Source organism: Artemia sp. Qi Xiang Cuo, chromosome 8 (assembly GCF_049724085.1).
Source record: "Artemia sp. Qi Xiang Cuo chromosome 8, ASM4972408v1, whole genome shotgun sequence".
Classification (NCBI taxonomy): domain Eukaryota; kingdom Metazoa; phylum Arthropoda; class Branchiopoda; order Anostraca; family Artemiidae; genus Artemia; species Artemia sp. Qi Xiang Cuo.
Window position 1 is genome coordinate 9,785,647 of NC_142801.1, and position 23,817 is coordinate 9,809,463.

Consider the following 23,817-nt stretch of genomic DNA (forward strand, 5'->3'; position numbering starts at 1 on the left):
TGATTTTCCACTTCTTTTCATTAGTTGGGGGGTTAGGAGAGGCAGGAATTACTCGAAAAGTGTTTATAATTGGAAAGTGATCAGACGCGCTTACGCTCAGATCTACGTGCGAATTGCCGCAAGCTGGAGATTGGATGGAACTTAACATGAAGTCGAGAGATGAAGTCGAGCCTGAGTTATGGATATAAGTAAAACACAGATCATTGTTAGCAAGACGAAGACCGTCACAGGAAGATAGGAGGATCTGTGCTCGAGCGTTAGACTCATCAGTCAAGTCACAGTTCACGTCACCAGCGACTATACATACAAGGCCCTGGCTAGAACAGCTGCCCACCGAACTCGATAGCTTACTGCAGGCTTCACTAAATTTTTTTTCTGATTTACTGTCTCTGTAGTCTGTTGGCATGTACACAGAGTGGATAACAGTTTTGTGCACCTTAACAGCAACAAAAAAGTCTGAAGATTTATACAGAATGGGATTTAACCTGCTGCTAACAAGAATGGCGATTCCACCGGACGGCCTTCCCCTGCCCGATGACTTTGCAGGAGTAGCAAATACTTTGACGCCATCGTTTAGCTCAAGCAGACTAACGGCTTGATTCGAGAGGAAGTGTTCCTGCACACAGAGTACATCATTATAACATAACAATCCTTCTAACAGTGGCATTTTATCAACCACTCCACCATTTAAGTTCCATGAAACAACCCGTATAGAATCACCGATCATTGTTTAGAAATTAGCTTCTGAGCTACTGAACATTGGAAGCTGTAGCACGGGTGTCGAGAAGAACCACACAGAGCGCATTTGGGGGCAATTTGGCATGGAGTGTCCCGAGAGCTGGAATGATCTCCACCGCACTTTGAACATATCGGGGGATCTACACAAGATTTTGCTGCATGTCCGTAGGACTGACAGTTGTAGCACTGCATCGGTAAGAATTTAAATTCTGTAATGGGTAGTCGCTCGTAACCAAAAATGGGCGGAGAGTTCATTGCGATAAAGAGATGAGCTTTGCTTTCAAACTGTAATTTGAATGACCGAGTACTACCAATTTGTACGGCCTTAACACAGTTCGGTACAACTGAGCGCAGTTCGTCATCTGAAGTTTCAGTGGGAACGTGGCGGATTATTCCGAAGAAAGCGGGAGTTTTTACTTTAACACTTATAGTTGAGTCACTTTTACCCACTGCCTCAGCCAGGGACTCGGCAGCATTCTTGTTGTTCAAGACTACTCTCCATTCAGATTTCCTAGGTTTCAGCTCCACAATGTTCGAACTAGTATCACCACATACTCTGTCCAAATAGGATTTCCGAGCGCTAGGGTTCGAAAGATCTTTCGGGGGATTCTTCAAAACAACCGCATATGACAGTTTCGACATGATCGTGTTGGTTTCTGCCGCAGGCATAGCAGAGACAGAAGGAGAGGGATTAGAATCCACGTAACTATCGAACTTAGCACACAATTCGTTTACTTTCCGGGTTAGGGTAGCCGTCACTTCTCCCGGGATTATCGGAACTTCATCAGGTTCGAAAATCACAAACCGCGGCAACGAGATATTTTTATCTTCACAAACCCGAAATACTTTTAATATGTCCAGGATATCATCGGTGTTCTTCGATCGCGCAGTAACACGTGTGGTAATTCCTGCTAGGGGCCACAATAACTCCTTCGCCATTGCAATTGCTTCCTCTGAGAAAAACTCGACTGCTTTTTTCGCTATATCCTCCGAGCGATTACCAGCTTTTATCGCACGGAAAGCATAATTCAGTAACGCATTCCAAACCAATTTCTCATTACTCCCCATCGCAAAAGCCACGTCACAATCCGTAATGCAAAATCAAAGTCCGAGGGGAGGAGCCAGTTCAATAAACTACGACGTAATACAGAGCTATTTAAGCTAATAAGCGAGGGAAGCGTAGTCTCTTGCTACCTGATCCCCGCAGTTTAAGGGAGTCACACTCCCGGCAGGTACAACGGCCCTTGCGACAAGAAACTCCCCTCTTCTGCTCGCTTATTAGTAAAATTTAACAATATGAACGCACTCTAGAATCCGCTATTAAGAATTATTATTAGTATTTCAAACTAAGTCACTGAATTAAATTCAAGCCCAAGCAGTGAATGAATGAATATCAATAATCTAGGTCAAGTTCAGGTCAATTCACCAAAAGTCGACTGTTATTTATTCCAAACTAAGTCACTGAATTAAATTCAAGTTCAAGCAGTGAATTAATGAACATCAAGAAACTAGGTCAAGTTCAAAGCAAATGAATTAATCCTGGTTGAGAGCACGCTTTAAAGTTCAAGAAATCCAAAAAAGATGTTTTCACTTGGGAGACTGAATCAAGACTGATTCAGTCTTGATTCAGATTGATCCAAATTCTGCAATTTGGTGGAAATTTTATAGCCCAAGGAGGATCCTCGTACATTTTTTTATTGAAAATAATTTGTCTTCCATGTTTCACTCATTTGCTCAAGTTTATATTTTAGAATATTTCTCAAATGGAAAATGTGTCTTTCCCTTAAATTTATGACCATGGGGGGGGGGGCAAAACAAGTTTAGATTTTGTGCCCTTTATCTAAAATTCTCGGCTTGCTGATACATATGCAGGAAAGGCTCAGAATCATCTTGTTTTGAAAGGGGTTTTATGAGCTTGCCCCCTCCCTGGACTGTGTCGTTCTCTCTTAAAAAATTTCCTTGGCTGCTACTTGCCTGGCCGGTTTTGAAGTTAAATATATTACGTCTGTCAAGTCATACGTCGGATTTCTAACTGCATTTCTAATTTCTTTTTCTGATGAAGAGACGGACCTTTCAGAATCCGAAAGGATTAATTGTAATTTTTGAGGATTGAAGATGCTATTAATGCTGAGAGCACTTACTCTCATTTTATAAGTGCATTTAGGAATGATCTCTCTTTCTTTCTCTATCTAATCTCTCTTATAGTTTTGGCTTGGCTATTTTTGACTTAGTCAAAAGGAGTTGATCCACATTATGCGAATGTATTTAGCATGGGACTACTCAGGGGTGCCATTTCACGGACTTTGGGGGAGGGGGGCTCAAGGACTTCAATTTTTACGAGGTTATTAAACGAGGCGTTTCTCTAAATTTAGAAGTTATTCCCCCTCCTTCTGCTCCCTCAATTGGCACCCCTGGAACCACCTCAATAAATAACAAAAACCAAAATTCCACGACTGAAGACGAAAATATATTTTGCTGTTTTGTTCAATTCCTGCATATTTTGTTTTTCTAGTTCTTTTAGAGGTTTAAGAGGTTGGTTTCTTTTAGAGATTGGTTTATTAATGAGAACAAAGACTTGATTGACGTATTGAATAGAATCTTTTTTGAAAAAATTGTATTTTTGTCTGAAGTTTCATTTGAAACTTTTCATATTTGCTATTAGTGCTTTTTAGAATTTGTTTCCCTTTTTTTAGTATTGTAATTTTTTCATGTTTGAATAGTTTTTATACGTTATGAACGTATTGTGTGTATTTGATACTCATTATAATTTACCTAATTGAGGATTTCAATTTAACAGATGTCCTGCATAGTTGTGCATGGTGACAAAAACGCATATTAACGAAGTCTTGGCTGCCCATTTATATGCTTATTGATATCTATGATTACATATCGAAACTTTGAGGTCTTGAGCTGCAGAAGCTGCTTTCTTTCCAGTTCTAGTTTTTCTTGTTTCTAAGCTATACTATTTTACTTGAAAAACTCTTCAAGAGTTAACCTGAAAAGGGCCCAGTAGATTTTTTTTTTTTTTTGTGGCTTAGATTTCCACTGAATACAAAATTATTGAAACAAAAAATTTTGATCCTCTGCCTGCAAAATTATCAACAATATAGTATGAAAATCACAGTATCAACAATAATTATAGTATGAAAATTATAGTATCAACAATAATTTGCGTTAGGTTCAGATTTTTCCACGGCCTGAACCTCGAAGGGGCTCATACGTCTTTTTGTAATGAAAATTAAAAAGTTGTAATTTACATCTGTTTTATTTATAGTCGAATTTTTTTTTCTACGGCTTCGTTTGCTTTCCAATAGCAGCAGTAAAAGAATTGATACTTAGAAGTTTTCACTGATTTTGACTCATAGTTCTGTATTTTGCCTAAATCTCCAAATTTCACCCGAAATTTAAATTACAGCTTAACGTTTTAGCTCTTAAGCGAAGAAAACTGGACAAAAAAATATTCGTACAATTAACCAATAATATAAGTTAAGCAAGCCCTTTCAACACTAGGCTAACTTAAAGTTCATAAAACCATCATAATCATTTTCTAAAATCTTCACAATCTTCATAAGTAAACTATTCAAAAGTTTAAAATGTGAAATGGAGATTGAGATTCAAGCTCTGATCAAGTGTAAAACGCTTTCTAGGGAAATTTGTTAATTTATTTTCAAAAATCATTAATTATCCATGAACAAAATTTGTCCCATACGATTACATACCGTAAATGCTCAAATTATGCTATTATGAAAGTTTTGTGGTCTTGTGTGAAAGTGCCATTCCTATGGCGTTAGGGTATATTTCTTGTGAAACGGAAATTTTACATACCCGTTTAAAATGATTTTATCGAATCATTTGGTCTAATATCATTGCCAGTCTCTTGTTTGGTTATTGAGATGTTAAAATTTTCTTATTGAGTTTTCTTAGTTTACCTTATTTTCAGTTCTGATGAATTATCTGAACGATAATTAACTTCAAACCCTCAAATATGATGATTTTTTTCTTCAAGAATGACTATCGGGTGGCTTTTTTTTTTTTTTTTTTTTTTGCTTAATGGAGAGTTGTAATAAAAATACATCAAGTAGTAAAAATATCAAGATCGACAAAAAAACAAGATTCTGCTCGCCAAGAAACTTAGTGATCTTATTATTAGACTTATGACAGGTCATATTCTAAGATTTATTTTCAAGAATGATTAATTATTCAACCAGGTATTCCACTTTATGGATAAGATTTGCCCAACGCAAATTCCCAAGTTATGCTATAATGAAAGGTTCTACGGTCTTGTGTGAAATCACCATTTAAAAGAGTTACGTACATGTTTATGCCGTGTTCCAGGGGTGGATCCAGGATTTTGTTTTAGGGGGGGGGGAATAGGTTGATCCGATAAACTTGCGTTAGGAGCAAGTTTAATTAGCGCAAACTTCAGTTAACTAAGTAAATTACACTACTTTAGACAACGTTAGGGGGGGTGCGCCCCCTGGATCCGCCACTGCCGTATTCTATCGGTCGTAAGATCCATTGCTAGGAAGGGACCTTTCTAACCAAGGACTTATCGAAGGAGTAGGGATACCTTTAGAGGTCTACATATAGGAAGAACTTCAAACTTCTAGTGTTTTATCTTTTTTGTCAGATTCATTAGATCTAGATGGTAGAGATTGGAAATATGTGTACTCATTTTATCACTTCGTAATCAGGGTGCCAATTCATGAAAATATAGGGGTGTCTGTGCTTTTTTTTTTTTTTTTTTTTTTTTTTTTTTCTTTTTTTTTTTTTTTTTTTTACTAAAGTTAAAAGAGAAGATATTTTTCAAAATGGAGGGAATGTATTATTGTTTTATTGCAATGTTGAGTGAAAAAAACAAAACAATTATTTTTTATAGACCCCCCGCCCCAACTGGTGCCCCTGTTTATCGTTGATTTACTGGTGGTTTCAATGGATACCGCAGCTTACGCTGTCTCTTTCTTTTTTTGCTAAATTTGTAATTTTCTTTTAATATTTTATTTTTATCCCTTATCTTTGTTTCTCTGGTAAATGTAATCTAAAAAAAAAACATACCCTGGTATACGACAGAATAAATGTTTCGATGTTAGAATAATTTTAGTTTTTTTCTACGATTGTATCAAGACACTTACCAATTTTTGTTGATGCAGTGTTACCTAATATATATCACTAAATTTTTTGACGTGCTACAAAAGTAGCTTGCGCTACTCGGCATGACTCAAATAGCCCCTATAGATCTACGTCTACAAAGACGTAGCTAACGCTATGCAATACTATGCATTCGTCATCAGTTTACAGTACATGACCTATTTATTTCTATATTAATTGTATACTAATTAATTAAATAAAATAAAATTGCTGACCTTCGCTGTAGAAAATGTCAAACTAGGACCATAGTATAATGTTTCTCTCTCACTCTATCTCTCTCTCTCTCTCTATCTCTCTCTCACTCTCTTCTCTCTGTCTCTCTTTTTCTCTCTCACTGGCATCAATTGGGTTAAGGTGGGTGGCGGTGCCCCTTTCGCTTTGAAAAATACCTTTTTTGGGAGTTTTCTTTCGGAAGATCTTCTTTTAGTGTTTTCATTAAAAAAAAAATTTAAAAACAACAAACTAGCCCCTTCGCTCCTAGACTTTGAGAAATACACTTCTTATTTTTGTACTCTCTCTTTCTCTCTATCACTCACTCTCTCTCTCACTCTCTCTCTCTCTCTCTCTCTCTCTCTCTCTCTCTCTCTCTCTCTATCTCTCTCTCTCTCTCGCCCCACCTTATCTTTCTGCGAAAGGAACTTTACTATTATTAGTAAATTACTTTACTATTATTTTAATAATTATTTATGTCTATAGAAGTTTGAAAATTAAAGTGTTTTGTATTTTTTACTCTTTTACTCAGAAGTATTATGTAAATTTTTTGTCAAATATACTATTTTGTGTGACGCCTGGTTTTTAACTGCTCAAGGTTTGTGAATACCGTCCTAGGCTGTATTTATTCTTTTATCTTAAGGCGGTCATTTGCGTATTAATGAAACCGATTGTTAATCTTTATAGAAAATAATGTTGGTTTTATTTGAGTGCATGGTAACTATTTTGATTTTCGTAGATTGTCTGTACATAAGAAAAAAGAACAATTATAGCTATTAAGAAATTGGTGAAATAATAAAAAAAAATTAAATTAGTAATTCTATTTGTTTTATTTAATCAAAAATTTAATCGAAATGAAAGAAAACCCTTAACAAAAAAAATAAGCCTGTCTATACTTGTCTATCAGAAGCCTAAATGATATCATTTGTCACATTATATTTATTATGCTTTTTTTTTTTTTTTTTTTTCGCATTAAACTTAAAATTTGTTCTTTTCAGAAATTACTAGAAAACTGAAAGGCAGTAGATGAAAAGAACAAAGAAGGTTTGTCAAATAGCCTATCTCTAGATTAAAACCATAGGAAGTGCAATAGCGCTGCCTAAGTAAAGAACGATGTTGGCACTTCGTATAGAAGGAGTTGTCGTAAAAACTTCGAAAGGGGTTCATTATATTAGAAAGTAAAAGTTATAGTACCCTTTTTAATAGTTGCAAATAATTGGAGGGCAACCTGCACCAGCCCCACGCCCATCATTTCGCCAAACACATCCAATCAAAATTGTGAGATAGCAATTTTGTTCAGCATATTTGAAAAGTCCCGTAATTATTTCTTTGAGGATGACACCCTCCCCCCCCCCAACGGTCCTCAGGGCAAGGGCTATAAACTATACTAGTTGCCCATTATTAACATATAAGGTTTTTATGGAAGGGGTGGTCAAAAAGTTCGGAGGGGGCTCATTCAATTGGAAATCAGAAGTTCAAGTGCGCCTTTTTAGAGTCAAAGTGATCGAAGGGCAACTAGACCCCCCCCCCGAAGATCATATAACAAGGCCCTCAAGGTTGAACCAAACCCCCAGAGTCTGGGGGCAAGAGTTTTAAGTTAGGCCCCTAGGGTTATATGAATCGTTTTGGAAGGGGTGGTCGTATAAACTTTAGAGGAGGCTCATTTGATTGGGAATTGAAATCTCTAGTTCCCTTTTAAGAGTGAAAAGTGTTGAAGGGCAACTACCCCCCTAACGCCCTCTTTTCCCGAAACGCATCTGATTGAAGTTGTGAGATAGCCGTTTGGTCCAAAATAGTCCAAAGAACATATGACGATGCCTCCAGGGTTGACACAACCTCCCAGAGCCCTGGGGTAGGAGGTGTGGGTTACACCGTCCGTCACGCGACAACCCGAAGTCAATCCAATCTTTCATCCCTTAATTCTATGACTATCTACCTTAGTTCTGCCCTAGGAATGACTCGTGGATGGATGACAGATAGACTTATCTATCAACAAATGAAATGACATCCTTTTTATACAATCCTAAAAAGGGCTTATCCCAGATTTGCCTCTCAATTACTCGAACTATCTGTCTTGTTTTTTTTCTACAATTAGCTGTCTTGATGCCTACTGCAACATTCTTGATTTTAATTTAAAATCAACAAATTATACAAAGCTTATATTAGAACGTGCACCATCGGAATACATCTCAAGATCACTTTTCATTTCGTTCAACTGTAAGTGTGCATATGGGCTCAGTAGCTTTTTTGTGCCAGTAGAACAGGACGGCGCGGGTTTTCTTGATTTGACTGACAAAGAATACTGCAACTCAGTGGCCCCTGAGGAGGTTTAAGCTTTTATAGCCATTGTTTGGCTTGAGTGGCAGAAGAGGGGGGATGTCAAAGAGGATATGAATTGAATTTTGTGGCGAGTGTCTATGGGTCATCTGCTGCAAGTGGGTCATCTAGGATTAAGTCATGCAAAGCCGTCGGAGGAGGGTAGTTAGGTGTGTACTTTTAAAGGGGGGATAATTGGTCGAGGTGGAGTGGGAAGTGGAACTTGTTCTACTCGTCCTCTTAAACTTTGAGTAACATCAAACAGTTCGTGGTAACGAACTATAAGTAAGGAGAAACCCGGCTCAATATTAACCGAAACTCTAAAAAACGAAATAGATACATCAAAAGAATCAGATTTTAATGCTGATTTCAAATATACGAATTTCATCAAGTTTAATCCTATCCATCAAAATTTACGCGCCTCAGAAAATTTGCCTGATTTTTGAAAAAAGGGTGAAACACCCCCTAAAAGCTGTAGAACCTTAATGAAAATAACACCATCAGATTCAGCGTATCAGAGAACCCTACTGTAGAGGTTTCCAGCTCCTATCTGCAAAAAAGTGGAATTTTGTTTGTTTTTTTGCCAGAAGAATGATCACTAATACATGTATTTGTGTTTTTTTTGTTGTTTTTTTTTTTTTTCAGGGATGATCGTATCGACCCAGTGGCTCTAGAATATCGTGGGAGGGCTCATTCGAACGGAAATTAAAAATTCCAGTGCCCTTTTTAAGTGACCAAAGAAATGGAGGGCAACTAGGTCCCCTCCTACCCTCATTTTCTTCCCAAAGTCATCTGATCAAAACTTCGAGATAGCCATTTTGTTCAGCATGGTCGAAAATACAAATAACTACGTCTTTTAGGATAACTTAATCCACCAAAGTCCCGGGGGGGGGGGCTGAAAGTTATAAACTTTACCAAATGTTTACATATAGTATCGATTATTGGGAAGTATACACACGTTTTCATGAAAAAAACAAGTTTTTTTTATTTATTCTAAGTTAAGATCATGATATGATGAAGGGTGAATCCTATCACCCTGAAAAAAATATAATGGCATTTGTGATTTTTCTTCTGGTAAAAAATAAAAATTCGATATTTTGGCAGATAGGAGCTAGAAACCTTTACAGTGATTCTCTGGTACGCTGAATCTAATGATGGGATTTTCATGAAAATCCCATCATTTTAGTCATATCTACTGAATATGAGGTTTTGTACCTGTCCTCGTAATTGATATGTTTTATATACCAAACCGAAGCCTTATTATTTAGCTCTGAATTTTTTAGTTTGATTTTCTAATATAAATCTTCGAAGAAAAGACAGTTCCAGAAATAATCCAGAAATGTTCCAGAAACAGTTCCAGAAATAATAAGACTTATTTTGCTCTTCTATTACGCAAAGAAAATTGGAGATATGACCTTTGTTTCAGAGACAACAATATCAGTTATGCAATATCCAAAGTTTTTTAATTATATTTTTGTAATTACGCAAAAGCTCATTTCTTTGTTTCTTAATAGGCATTTGATTAAAATTGGCGCTTTGGAATGGTCTTAGAAATGTTAGATAAACTGTTGGCATAATTTGCAGGTGGTTTTTATTCTACTTATTTGCTTTTCTGCACTATTATGTCTAGTTTATGCAATATCTATTTGGTTCTGAAGAAAGATGCCAGATTGTAGATAATTATTTTATTATAGAATGTGGATTCCACTTTCTCTGAAGAGCCTGTTTAAGAAGAAACTGTAGCCTATACTCTTATTTAAGGAACGTAGAAAAAAATTTAGCCCCCTCTTCTCCCCCCCTCCCGATAGAAATTTGTGTTACTTATGTCAGTCCTTACTTTTCAACTTTAAGCAAAGAATTATCCCAGTTTTACTCAACATCTCAAATTGAATCTCTTTTTATAGCCGTTGGTCTGAAGCTTTGTGTTTTCTATTCTTTCGATTTCTTCCATTTCAGCGTACAGTGGTAGTCTTTGATAATTTTCTGTCATAAGAAGGAATAAAAATGTATCCCTCCGTTCCTGTTCAATGCGGTAAAATTGACAAAACAAGGCTATTTGAAATGAGTTAATATTATAACCTAAATAATGGTATATGTCAAAGTGTTAAGTTTTTTGAGGGAGTGGGGCAAGAAAAATCCATAAGTTGGTGTTAGAAACAGATATATTTGTATAAATGAGTTTTTTTCGTATAGATTTAAAGCAAACTATGAAAATATTCAATTGTTAGGCCCAGTGGCGTCAAGGAAAATTAGGGGCAAGGCAAAATGATTTTTTTTCGAAATCCACGGGGAGTAGTTTTGTTGTTTTTTCATGTTTTTTTTTTAATGAAAATTCTTAAAAGAAGGTATTTCTCACATTCTCAATCTTGTAGGGGTGGAGATAAATCTAGGAAGGGGCAAAGGCCCCTCCCCCCAGTTGATACCACTACATAATCTCCAGAGGAAGATTTTTTTTCTTGATAATATTCCTACTTTTATTTAAATCCTTTTGTAAAAAAAAGTAAACCTTTTTTCGTTGCCACTTGACTACCCTTTTTTGATACCACTACATAATCTCCAGAGGAAGATTTTTTTTTTGATAATATTCCTACTCTTATTTAAATCCTTTTGTAAAAAAAAGTAAACCTTTTTTCGTTGCCACTTGACTATCCTTTTTTCGTAATTCACTTGCCTTGCTCTTCACGCTTTTAGTTTTTAGCACTTTTAGAAAAGCTTCCTGTTCTAATTTAACGGCCCTTGTGTTTCTGGAGTCGTTCTAAAAAAATTGGGACAAAAAGTTTAAACTGTAGTGCAAAGAGCAAGTTATTGCGGAGGGTGGCAACTCCATATACGGAATAATTTATACTCGCTTTAAGTCTTAATGTTTCTCCTTATTTTCAGTTGAAAAAACTACCATTTTTATTTAATTTTGATCGTTTTTCAAATAATGCCAGTAAGTGTGGTTCACCCTCTATAAAAAATTTACTTTCCTCACTAGAAACTACCCCGCGGAAAGTTCTTCCCACGAAAAATACACTTCTTTCCCTTAAAATTCCTTCCAGTTTCGTTTGAAAAAAAAAAGACTAAGCTCTTAACGTTTTTCTGATCAATCCGGAAATTTCCCCTTCCACGGAAATTTTTTCCCGGAAATCAAATCACGCTAAAAATGTCACCCAGAAAACTTCTCTGGAATATCTGCACATTCAAAATTGAGTTGGCAAAGACAAAGTAACAAAAACAAAAATAATTTTGTACATGTTTTGTCAAATCCGTCCACGGAAAATTATCCCCATGGATGTACTTTCCAATAACAAATAATATGTGTAAACAATGGCTCTAACAACCTCAGGAACTGTGGGGGGTCATGCTATCTCTAAAGGTATAGTTTTGGTACATTTCAACTATACTTAACAAAATGGCTATCTAAAAATATTAATCGAAAGATTTTGGGACAAAAAGGATAATGGAGGGATGCTAGTTACCCTCCAATCTTTTCGTCACTTAAAGAGACCACTAAAAATTTTAATTTCCGTTCAAATGAGCCCTCTCCCGATGTTCTAGGACCATTGGTTCAACACGATCACCCTGAAAAAAAAATAATGCCGTTTGTGGTTTTTGTTCTGGTAAAAAATAAAAATTCCATATTTTGGCAGATAGGAGCTTGAAACCTTTACAGTAAGGTTCTCTGATACAGTGAATCTAATGATGGGATTTTCATGAAAATCCATTGATTGATAGACGCTGTTTCCTCCCTTTTTGAAAATCAGGCAAATTTTCTCAGGCTTATAGCCTTTTATGAGTGAAACTAAGCTTAATGAATCTTGTATATTTAGAATCAGCATAAAAAACAATTCTTTGGATATATATCTATTGATATCAAAATTTGGTTTTTCAGTTTCGGTTACTGTTCACCGTGTCGCTTCTTGCTTGCAGTTCGTTACCCCGAACTATTTGATTAAAGAATCATTATTATAGTTAGTCACCGAAACCAAATTCAGTGAGAATTTTAAAACGACAAGAAAATTTAGTATTGGTAACCCTTTTTTTATGGTGACAAACTGTATTATTGCCTGTTACAGCTTGTGCAAAAACTTCCTACTCCTTACATTCTCCACCCCTACTCCCTAATCCAAGTCTGTAAGACACTTTACTAATTTATTATTTGTTTCAATATATATTATTTTGAACTATAGTCGAAACTGTAAACATTAGTTCTAAAACTGTGTCAAAGAGTGATCACCTGTCTTCATCCCTGAAAAAACAAATCCTGGGTATGCCCTTGATTATAGGTTTTAATTTCTGTTCGTTCTGGATTTAATTTATTCACTCACAGTCAATTCTGTTCGTATTAAGTTCAAATTGTTGCGGGATCAGTTAAAAAAAAAAAAATTCACAAAAGTAGTTTTTCATAGAAAAGTATAGAGCTACATTAAACCAAAGACGATCAGAAATAAAGTCGAGCAAAAATTAAAGCGTACAGCATTAATCACCATCAATAAGTAACTGAAACCAAAAAACGAACAGACAGTACCACAAACAAGAGCAAGGGTAACGCCCCCTGTGCCCTCTAAAGACCAGAACTTCATTCGCACTTTACTGGAAACAATTTTACCGCTTTTGCAAGTTCTTACTTGGCTTACGTATTATGATGTAAAACACGTATATTAGTAAAAATATATATATATATATATATATATATATATATATATATATATATATATATATATATATATATAGTGTTCTGGAAATTTTTGTGCTGTCGATATCAGAATTGAGAAGTTCTTTGAACGTTGAAGGTCTAGTTATGGTCTTATTGAGGCTAACCTGTACTTGTTGAATGTCTCTCTAAATATTAAGGAATACCAACAACTTCTTTTGTGTGGGTTTGTTTGCAACCCTGATTCTAATACATCAAGCAGACTATTTTGTTTCTTTTGCAGGGGGAAGGGACATAGATTTTTTTTATCCCTCTGGTTCAGTACTAGATCTTGATGTTTATTAACATTAAAAAACTTTCTAGGCTTTGAATAATAAAAATTTATAGCTACGTAAAATTTAAAAAAAGAACAGCCTTGAATTCAACCTGAATAAATAAATGAATGAAAATTGTCCCTATGTACCAAGCCCGTGTCAACCGACCTTCTTAACTTCTTTACCCCCATAAAACTTTTATCACTTAACGTAACATCAACCCATTCCTCCTTTTGAATTACCTGGAAAATTTCCCTGCTTAATCTCTTACAAAACTCGTAAAATCATCTTCTCCACCCCTGCATACTGAACAAAAATAAGGGCCTGCTTTCGACTCACTCTTCCGAAAGGCTTTATCTTATCATCAAGTGGTAAAATAAAATTCTCTCGTCGATATTATCCGCCTTAATTTCTCTTTGTTAAGCCTTGGCTTAAAATAAAATTCTATCCCCCAATGCTTTGTTTTCTTGTGACGAGACTATGAAAACTTATTTTTGGTTCTAATCGATGGGCCTCCTGACTCCTATTACAGTCAAGGCTTTGCCTACCTATATTTTGTCGATTTTATGTTTTCACAGTAATTACTGTGGATAACTAATTTGACTTCACACCTCATTCAATGATTGTTAAAGTCGTTGGGATAAATTCATTCGACCAAACACACAGAAGAGATTTTTCTTTTATCTGTTTACGTTTTTAGCTTTAACATCCAAATTTTTTAGGTATCCAATAGTTATTTCTTTAATTTACTGATTTTTGGGGGATTAGATCTCAATAGGAAAATTTTTGACAAGGGGCCCTAGTAAGTATGGGTTTTCTTTTGGAGAGAATGGCCCTCATTTTTTCATGACGTCATACAGGTTCAACTGGCATGATAATGACGTCATCACCAGACCTTTTCTATAGCCGTGGTATTAAAACGGCATGACGTGTGGTCATATGACGTCATTTAGGCATTATATACGTGTGCCTAGACTCAAATCACCTCATTAATGAAAGTTTTGAAGAGCTAAATCAAGTATGTCACTCATTAAGAAAAGAGTAGTCAGTCGGTTTCATAACCAGTATATTTTGACGGATACTGTTCTAGGAGAAGGTGCTCAAGGAAAGGTTTTTGTTGCGAAAAGACGACACGACTATAAGAAAGTAGCTGCAAAATTTATTAAGGATAAATCCCCTTACCTCAAAAATCTAAAAAGGGTGAATTTGTGCCAGACGAAGTTTACTTCTTAGACAAAGTGAAGTATATCGACGGATGTCTAAAAATGGTTGATTATTTTGTGGAGAGAGAGGGATGCTGGATTATAACGGAATATAACGAGACGTCAATGACTCTACGTGAATGTATTGAAGAATATGGAAGCCTAGATGAATCCACAGCTGCGTACGTTTTCACACAATTAGTCTGTGCAGTCTTAAACATGGAAAATGCTGGAATTGCCTATAAAGATTTAAAGTGCGACAATGTTCTGGTGGATGATTCATACACTGTTACGATAATTGACTTTGGTTCTGCTACGTCATTGGATGACCTAAATTATTTCTACAGTGAGGGATACGTTCCTCCCGAAGTTGAAGAAGATTTGTTGAATTATATGTTTGATACAGTAACATCTTGGTCGCTTGGAATAATTCTCGGATCAATCCTGATTGGGGCAGAACCATTTGAATTGGGTCTACGGTCTTACAACGTTAAAAAGGTGATATTTAGAAGGATGAAAAAGTTAAGATTTTCGAAATTGGCGTGGGAGTTAGTATGCAGTTGTTTGGAAGTGAAAACTGACAAGCGGCCAGAAATAAGAGAAATCATACACAGACATCCATGGTTCCATGATTATGTATCTAATTTTCCTAGAATCGAAAACAAAGAAGAAAACGCGAAAGAGTTCATCCCAATGAACATCAAACAACAGAAAATAAACCCAGTTTGTGACTGTTCACATCTAAAAAGATTATGGAAGAATCAAGAACTTTTAGTGAGTACAAATTTGACAAAACTCCTCACAATTGCAGGAGCTAAGCCTTGGAGGCAAAAATATACCAAGAACGCCAACATTTGGCAGGCAATAAGGCAATGCAGCTCAACCCTTGACAAATTGAGAGTTTACCAAAACAGTAGTTGTATAAGTAGTATGAATGGAGGAATCGCATCAAGTCTGGGAAAACAAGTGGATCGCGCCAATTACTTATGTCAATTCTGGACGACCCTTTAAATCACATCATGTCGAGAAATGAATCCAAGCGTCCTAAAATTTATATTCTGTTATGTTTGATATATTTTGTTCTTTGGAAGTTAAGTTATATACTAAATAAAATTTACATATATTTCTTAATATTAGACACACTTTTGTTATCTTATGTAAGTTACGCAAATTCAGGGACATGGTTTTGTTAAGATTATCAAATTTTAGGGGAAAAAATGGGATAATCTTTTCTCAAACTTACGAGATTGTTTACAAAAAAAATAAATATTTGTTTATTTTTGCACTAAAATTGGGTACTTACTTTTGCAGTCGAAATAAAGTAAAAAAAAAGAAATAAAGAAATAGGAAAACTCCCAACATGCGTTAGGGAGTACAGATTATCATACATTTCCCCCTTTTCCTCCATCTTATTACACTTGTATTTTGGTTTGTTTTAAGAGACTTTCTGGGATTGGTTCAAATATAAAGCTCAGAAGAGCTCTGAAAGTTTCACTTAACAAGTGTACCTTACTCTGTTTGCCATATTAAAAAAAGAGCTGAGAAACCTGTTAGATAGATAGATAAAGTTTTATTTTCACCAAAATTTTCTTCCCACTGCCAAATTTCTTTGGTATAGTCACATTAAAAAGCAAATACATAAAAACACTAATCAATCCTTCTTATTTTCGTTATTTATTTTTACAAAAGTAGGTATAAAACTTTTCGCTAACCGCTGATGAGCACAGCATACCGGGTGAAGTTTCTTGACAAGCACTGCAACCCTGTGCGGGATTTGTTTTTTTGTGAATTGAGGGGGGGTAAAGGGTTTTGTGGATTGGGCGGATCAGAGATTTTTTTCCGAAATCCACACAGAGTTTCTCTCTTCTGTTTTCAGAGTTTGGATTTTAAACTTTGTCAGCAGCTCTTCATACGACATTTCTGCCTGCTTCAATACTATCATTACAGCTCTTTTCTGAACTCTTTCGAGCCTGGCGCTTTGCTCAGCCGTCAGTCCAAAATACTATACAGAAGCTGCATATTCAAGAATTGGGCGAATAAACATGTAAATATTCTGAGGAGGTGATCTGGAGGGGTGCCATGTTTCGACATAAGCTTGAGCACCTGCAGCCCAGCATTACCCCTTTTTACTAGAATAGATGTATTTGCTTCCCATTTTAAATCACTGGTAATAATAATTCCCAAGAGTTTAATCATCCTGACTTTAAGAGCATCAGAGTTAGTTGGTAGAAATTTTGATTCAGAAGAATTTAAAAAATAAAATAATTAAAATAGAAGATTTACTGTCATTACCGTCATATTTGAACTGGAAGCTTTAGTCTTCATTTTATCAATTAAAATTTGAGCTTTGCTACAATCATTTGCTTCATACATTTCTCTAAGGGTAATGTCATCAACATATTTCCAGCGGTCTTCATAATCACTAGCAATATGATTAATCATAACTAGAAAAAGAATAGGACCCAGAATGGTACATTGAGGTACACCACAAAAAACTGGCTCAGGTTCAAAGAAAAACTTCTTATATTATAAAATTTGGAATCTATTTATTGAAAAACTCTGAATGATTTTCACACCAGCAGGATTATCTCTAAAATCAATAAGAAGCTTAGAAATTAAAATGTTATGATCAATAAAATCAAAACCCTTTTTAAAATCAATTGTTATTAAGTTTAGCCATTTACCAGGCTCATAATCATGCTTTAAAAAATATAAAAGACTGACTAGATAATCGGATGTTGAAGTATTCTTTCTGTTACCGTACTGATGAGGATCAAAGAGGGGTTCAACTTCAGCTTTTAGCCAATTAGCTACAAAACTTTGGTACATTTTGCTGAACAAGGGGGTCAATATTGTCTTTGTATTTTCCCAATAAACCATAGAACTATACACTGGAGATACGCAAAAGAAGAGAGAAGTCTTCAGTTATAGATGGGGCAGTTGTTCTGTTGTCTGAAAAAGGAGCAGAAATTAACAACAAAGACAAAAATTTTCTGCTGAAGGTAAAGAACGACACTAAAGCTGAAAACGGAGATAAATTGTCGGATCGAAGCCCATATAACATATATCTAAAAAATTAGTATATATGGCGACTGCTTATATTTAGCTATAATTGTAGCACCACCCAAAGGATGGCTGGCGTTTAAACCCCCCGCGACTACCTCCCCGGAAAATCCTCGGGGGGGGGGGGGGTAAACGCCTAGAACTCACCAAAAGATAGTGCTTTACTGAAAACATGATTATTATTGATGTACATGATGTACTGAAAACATGAAATATATACCAATATTTTGTCGATTTTATGTTTTCACAGTAATTACTGTGGATAACTAATTTGACTTCAGACCTCATTCAATGATTGTTAAAGTCGTTGGGTTAAATTCATTCGACCAAACACACAGAAGAGATTTTTCTTTTATCTGTTTACGTTTTTAGCTTTAACATCCAAATTTTTTAGGTATCCAATAGTTATTTCTTTAATTTCTTTATTTTTTGGGGATTAGATCTCAATAGGAAAATTTTTGACAAGGGGCCCTAGTAAGTAAGATTTTTTTTCTTTAAGATAAAAAAAAAAAATAAGAAAAAAAAAATATTGTATACGAAGCATGAATGGAGGAATCGCATCAAGACTGCGAAAACAAGTGGATCGCACGAATTACCTATGTGAATTCTGGACGACCCTTTAAATCATATCATGTCAGGAATTGAATCCAAGCGTTCTAAAATTTATATTCTACCACTCTATGTTATGTTTGGTATATTTTGTTCTTTGGAAATTAAGTTACATAATAAATAAGATTTACATATATTTGTTAATATTAGGCATATATTAGGCATAATATTAGGCATCTTTGTTATCTTATGTAGGTTACGCAAATTCAGGGGCATGGTTTTGTTTAAATTATCAAATTTTAGGGGGAAAAATGGGATAATTTTTTCTCAAACTTACGAGATTACAAAAAAAATAAATATGTGTTTATTTTTGCGCTAAAATTTGGTACTTACTTTTGCACTCGAAATAAGGTAAAAAAATAGAGAAATTCCCAACATGCAGTTGGGAGTGTAGATTATCATACATATCCATTTTCCCTGCATCTTATCACACTTGTCTTTTTGTTTGTTTTACGAGATTTTCTGGGATTGGTTCAAATATTAAGCCCAGAAGATCTCTGAAAGGATTTTCAATCTGTATGATTTAAAGGTCCAAACTGAGACCATTGAATCCGTGGCCTCCCCTATTTTAATTTCCCCTATTTTCTAGTGTGTGCTTGCTTTTATACACCAGGGGTTGATTGGGTAACATAAGTAGTATCCCAAGAACGAATGAGGTTGTTAAGTTGAAATTTTTATGGCTACGAATATTACTACTTCTGCTCTTACAGTTTAACTAAATCAAAAGAGTGTATCCAGGTTGTCAAAGAGTATAGACATAATTTTTTGGAATGGTGTTAAGTTTTATTTTTCAGGTCAACTAGAGGAGGTATAAAACTAAATTAAACAATACTATTTTTGCATAAAATAAATTATTTTATTTCTGAACATTTTTGGTTTAATGTAGTTCTTTAGTTTTCTTCGAAAACTCGTTTTATGGAAAAAGTGTTTTAAATTAATGAATAGAAAGTTAAGTTTGCTCGACAATCAAAGTTAATCGGAACAAAACTGAAAATAATAATCAAGCCTAAGATTAAGAAATATGAAGCTTCAAAATAATTTTATACTTAAAAATATAGTAATTTTAATTCAAATCTATTTCTGAACCATACACTATAATTATAAAATATGGGTTTTTGTCAGAATTTTTTTTTATACTGGATTTTCACAGTCGTTTTCCTTCCACAGCTTGGAATTAGGGAATTTGGGATTAGAACTACATTCCAGTTCCAATCCCCTAATTGCCTGGATATGCTCCTGGGCTATATACAAGAGTTGGTTTATAAATTTGAAAAAAAAAAACGCAGTTGGTAAATTCTTGGGCGTAGCTTAAGAGGGGAGGAGTTACCCCTAGCAGCTCTTCACTCTAAGGAATATTCTCGGCCTCGTGGTGCAGTAGAGTTACTTTGGTGCAACCATAGTTAATTAGTTGTATTATCTGCAAAATAAATATGCAGACGCTAAGCCGAGTATGGCATAAAAAAGGGGTAAAGATTTCGCGCAATTATTAATAGCAATCAGCCTAGGCAAACAAACCCACACAAAAGAAGTTGATGGTATTCCTAGAAATTTAGAGAGGCAATCCAGCGAATACAGGGTAGCCTCGATGAGACCACAACGCCCCTAAAACTCCTCAATTCTGATGTGAGCAGCACTAAAATTTATATCACATTATATTTTTTCCAATATACATGTTTTACATCCTAATACGTAAACCAACTAAGAACTTGCAAAAGCGGTAAAACTGTTTCAAACCGTTCGTGGTAACGAACTGTAAGTAAGGAGCGACCCGGCTCAATGGTAACCGAAACTGTAGAAAACGAAACAAGATACCAATATATACATCAAAAGAATCAGATTTTAATGCTGATTTCAAATATATAAGTTTCATCAAGTTTAATCTTACCTGTCAAAAGTTACGCGCCTGAGAAAACTTGGCTGATTTTTGAAAAATGGGGGAAAGGAACACTAAAAGCTATAGAACCATAATGAAAATCACACCATCATATTCAGCGTATCAGAGAATCCTACTGCAGAGGTTTCAAGCTCCTATCTACAAAAATGTGGAATTTTGCATTATTTGCCAGAAGAAAGATCACGGATGCGTGTTTATTTGTTTTTTTGCTTTTTTCTGTGTGTTTTTTTTCCCAGTGGTGATCGTATTGACCCAGTGGTTCTAGAATATCGCGAGAGGGCTCATTCAGACGAAAATTAAAAGTTCCAGTGCCCTTTTTATGTTACCAAAAAAATAGATGGCAACTAAGCACCTTCCCACGCTATTTTTTTCCCAAAGTCACCCGATCAAAAATTTTGAGATAGCCATTTTGTTCAGCATGGTCGAAAATATGATAAATATGTCTTTTAGGATGACTTAATCCCCCGAAGTCCCTGGGGGGAGGGCTGAAAGTTATGAACTTCAACCAATGTTAACATATAGTATTGGTTATTGGGAAGTATACAGACGTACGGTGAGCCAAAATCAAAACCTGCATTAATTCAAAAACGTTCAAAAATTAAATAAAAAAAAAGTTTTTTTAACTGAAAGTAAGGAACGACGTTAAAACTTAAAACGAACAGAAATTATTCCGTATATGAAAGGGGCTGTCCCTTCCTCAACGCCTCGCTCTTTACGCCAAAGTTTTTCATTGTTTAAAAAAATAGAGTTGTGAGAAAGCCAAACTTTAGCGTAAAGAGCGAGGCGTTGAGGAGGGGACTAAAGTTTGACTTTCTCACAACTCTATTTTTCTATCTCACAACTATCACTATTTATTTTCTATCTCACAACTCACGACGCTAAGCAGAGTATGGCACATAAAAGACAAAGGGTCACAGATTTCACGCAATTATTAATAGCAATGAGCCTAGGCAAATAACCCCATACAAAAGAATATGATGGTATTCCTAAACATTTAGAGAGATATTCAACGAATACACGGTAGCCTCGATAAGACCATAACTAGACCTTCAACGTCCCCAAAACTTCTCGATTCTGATGTCGACAGCCCAAAAAATTCCAGAACATTATATTATTTTATTAATATACGTGTTTTACATCGTCATACGTAAATCAAATAAGAACTTGCAAAAGCGGTAAAACTGTTTTCAGTAAACTGCGAATGACGTTCTGATCTTTACAAGGCATAAGGGGCGTTATTCTTCCTCCTGTGTGTGGTAATGTCTGTTCGTTTTTTGGTTTCAGTTACTTATTGATAGTGATTAATGCTGTACGCTTGAATTTTTGTTTGACTTTATTTCTGATCGTCTTTGGTTTAATGTAGCTCTATAATTTTCTTTGAAAAACTATTTCTGTGAAGAAAGGTTTTTTTATTGATTTTACAACAATTCGAACTTGATACGAACAGAATTGATTGTGAGTAAGTAAATTAAACCCAAAACGAACAGAAATTATAAACTATAATCAAGGACATGCCCAGGATTTTTTTTCAGGGATTGGGGGTATTTTTTTTCAAAAACGCAAAAAAAAAGTTCTTATATGCTTATTGCTACAGTTTACGGTCGGACAAGGCCAATGGCCCAAGGACTTCAAGATATAAGTTTCAACCTGTTTGAAAAAATGCCCTTTTGTGGCCCATGCTCCCGAACTAAAATCGTCTCCCTTGGACCCCGGTCCTTACGACTGTAAGGTTCAAACTGATCAGAGACGACAAATTTTTTACCCAATTCCTAGTCACCATTCACCCTGCTCCCATCCAAGCCAAATTGTGTGGTCCTTTTTGTCCAGGCTACGGTCCTTGAAAGTTTTAAGCCAATAAATGACAATTTTAATCCGCAATTTTGAGAAGGAGTGCCCCCAAGTTAAGTTCTTTTTTATAGCCTACAGTAAGGTCTATTTGGTCCAAGAATTTATGGCCTCAAGTCTCAAGCTATTCAGAAAGAAACAATTTTGTTGGCCTTTTTTAAGCCCCTTTTTTAGCCCCCAAAATAAAATTGGTTTGTGCTATAAGGTGCCTTTGGTGGAGGCACTAACGGTTTTAAGGTTCGAGTCACTCAGAAACAAAAGTTACTGACCGTTTTTTGGCTTCATTATCAGGCAAAGCAAAATTTTCTTTGAAGTTTTTGTTTCCATTATGGTCACCTTGGCCCAAAGGCTTAAACATATAAACCTAAGATTATTGGAAAAACAGTTTATTGGACCTTTTTTCAACACAATTTCGAAGGGTTTGTGCTTCCCCTGACATTCTTTTTTAACATAGGGTTTTCTTGGGCCAGAGGCTTATGGTTAAAAGTTTTTAACTAATCGGTGGACCAAAGACCAAGTTCTCCTTGGTCCAAGGAACCATCCTAAAAATTTTCGAGTCTATTGAAGATACAAAATCAATTATAGTCCCTTTTTCACTCTAAGAACTACCTGTAAACAATTGGCAATTATCAAAATTTGCTGGCCTTGCCCTAGGAGCTTTGGTGGTCCTGTTACTCCATGAGGCAAATGTGTTAGACCTTTCGTTGATTACGAACAAAATGGCTAGCTCAGAGTTCATATCCGGCAAACGTTGGGATGGGGCTGGATAACAAAAAGGGAATGTGAGGGGTTTGGCTGCACACCAATTACTTTAACCCTTAAAAACGCACTGGAACTTTCAATTTCCAATGAACTGAGCCCTTCCCACATTTCTGCGACTCCACTTTTCATATAAAGTGGTTGAAAAAAAAACCTACATTGAAGGCTCATATCTCTCTACTAAACTTAACGCTAGTGCGTTGCCTCTTTTTATGTAAGGGAATAACAATAGATCTGTCGAAACTGCTATTAAATGAACTCAATAGCAACTGGTTGGGCTTCGGTTGACTGGGAAATAACAACAAATTCAACAATTCAACGATGAGCGTGCTTTCTGAGCTGAGCGTCCCATTTTGAAACCAAATCAGGCATCACTAGCAAAACAAAGGCGATTTAATTGATATGTTCGATGACAAGTAATTCAAAAATCTTACAGAGAACAGGTGTTCACACTACGAGCTACACTCAAAGGGAGCTGTGGTTTTGTAATATTTTTTCAATGCAGGAGTAACAATGCCTACACAAAGCAAATCAGACTCTAATTTGCTCAGAAATATTACTTAATGAGAAATATACGTAATAGGTAAAAGAAACATCATTTGTTAATAGCGAATGTAGTGCTAGCTACAAATTCTTAAAATGATCTTTGCTGCATAGAAATATTTAAATAATCAAAATCTATAGGAAAAATAAATCAAAATTGTCTGGAATTAGGTAATTCTCTGAATAAGCTCTGTGACAGCAAGGAAAGTGTATTCATTGCACAACATTTTCCTTCTTCAAATTTCGAGAAAATCTTAGCCAATACTGAAACTGAAAGAGAGCTGGGATGTAGTTTAATTGAATGTTCTGATAAATAGCCTGGTAATTTTCTAAATGGGTTAGGCCAATGGGGAATTTATACATATTCATATAGGCCTAATTTAACTTGGAAGAAAGTGAATAGAAAGCTTGATGCATTAGGAAAATAATATTCACCATTCCTGAATCAGCTACAAATGGCAAGTTTTCTAGTAAAATTCTAGTTTAGCTACTTTTTGTTATTTTAGAAAGGGGTTAGGCTAGGAAAATAAAACTCATAGT

General features: G+C 35.4%; 1 protein-coding gene and 1 pseudogene across 1 annotated transcript in view; both read left to right on the forward strand.

The window, feature by feature from the left end:
* Positions 1–14,382: 14,382 nt before the first annotated feature.
* Positions 14,383–15,575, forward strand: LOC148949146 (serine/threonine-protein kinase pim-2-like; annotated as a pseudogene).
* An 8,006-nt stretch (positions 15,576–23,581) lies between these two features.
* Positions 23,582–23,817, forward strand: part of LOC148949147 (transmembrane protein 62-like) — a 194,378-nt gene continuing 194,142 nt past the window's right edge. Inside the window, exon 1 of the mRNA XM_089092848.1 lies at positions 23,582–23,598. The gene's annotated coding sequence lies outside the window, so the exon portion shown is untranslated. The remainder of the gene's footprint in view (positions 23,599–23,817) is intronic.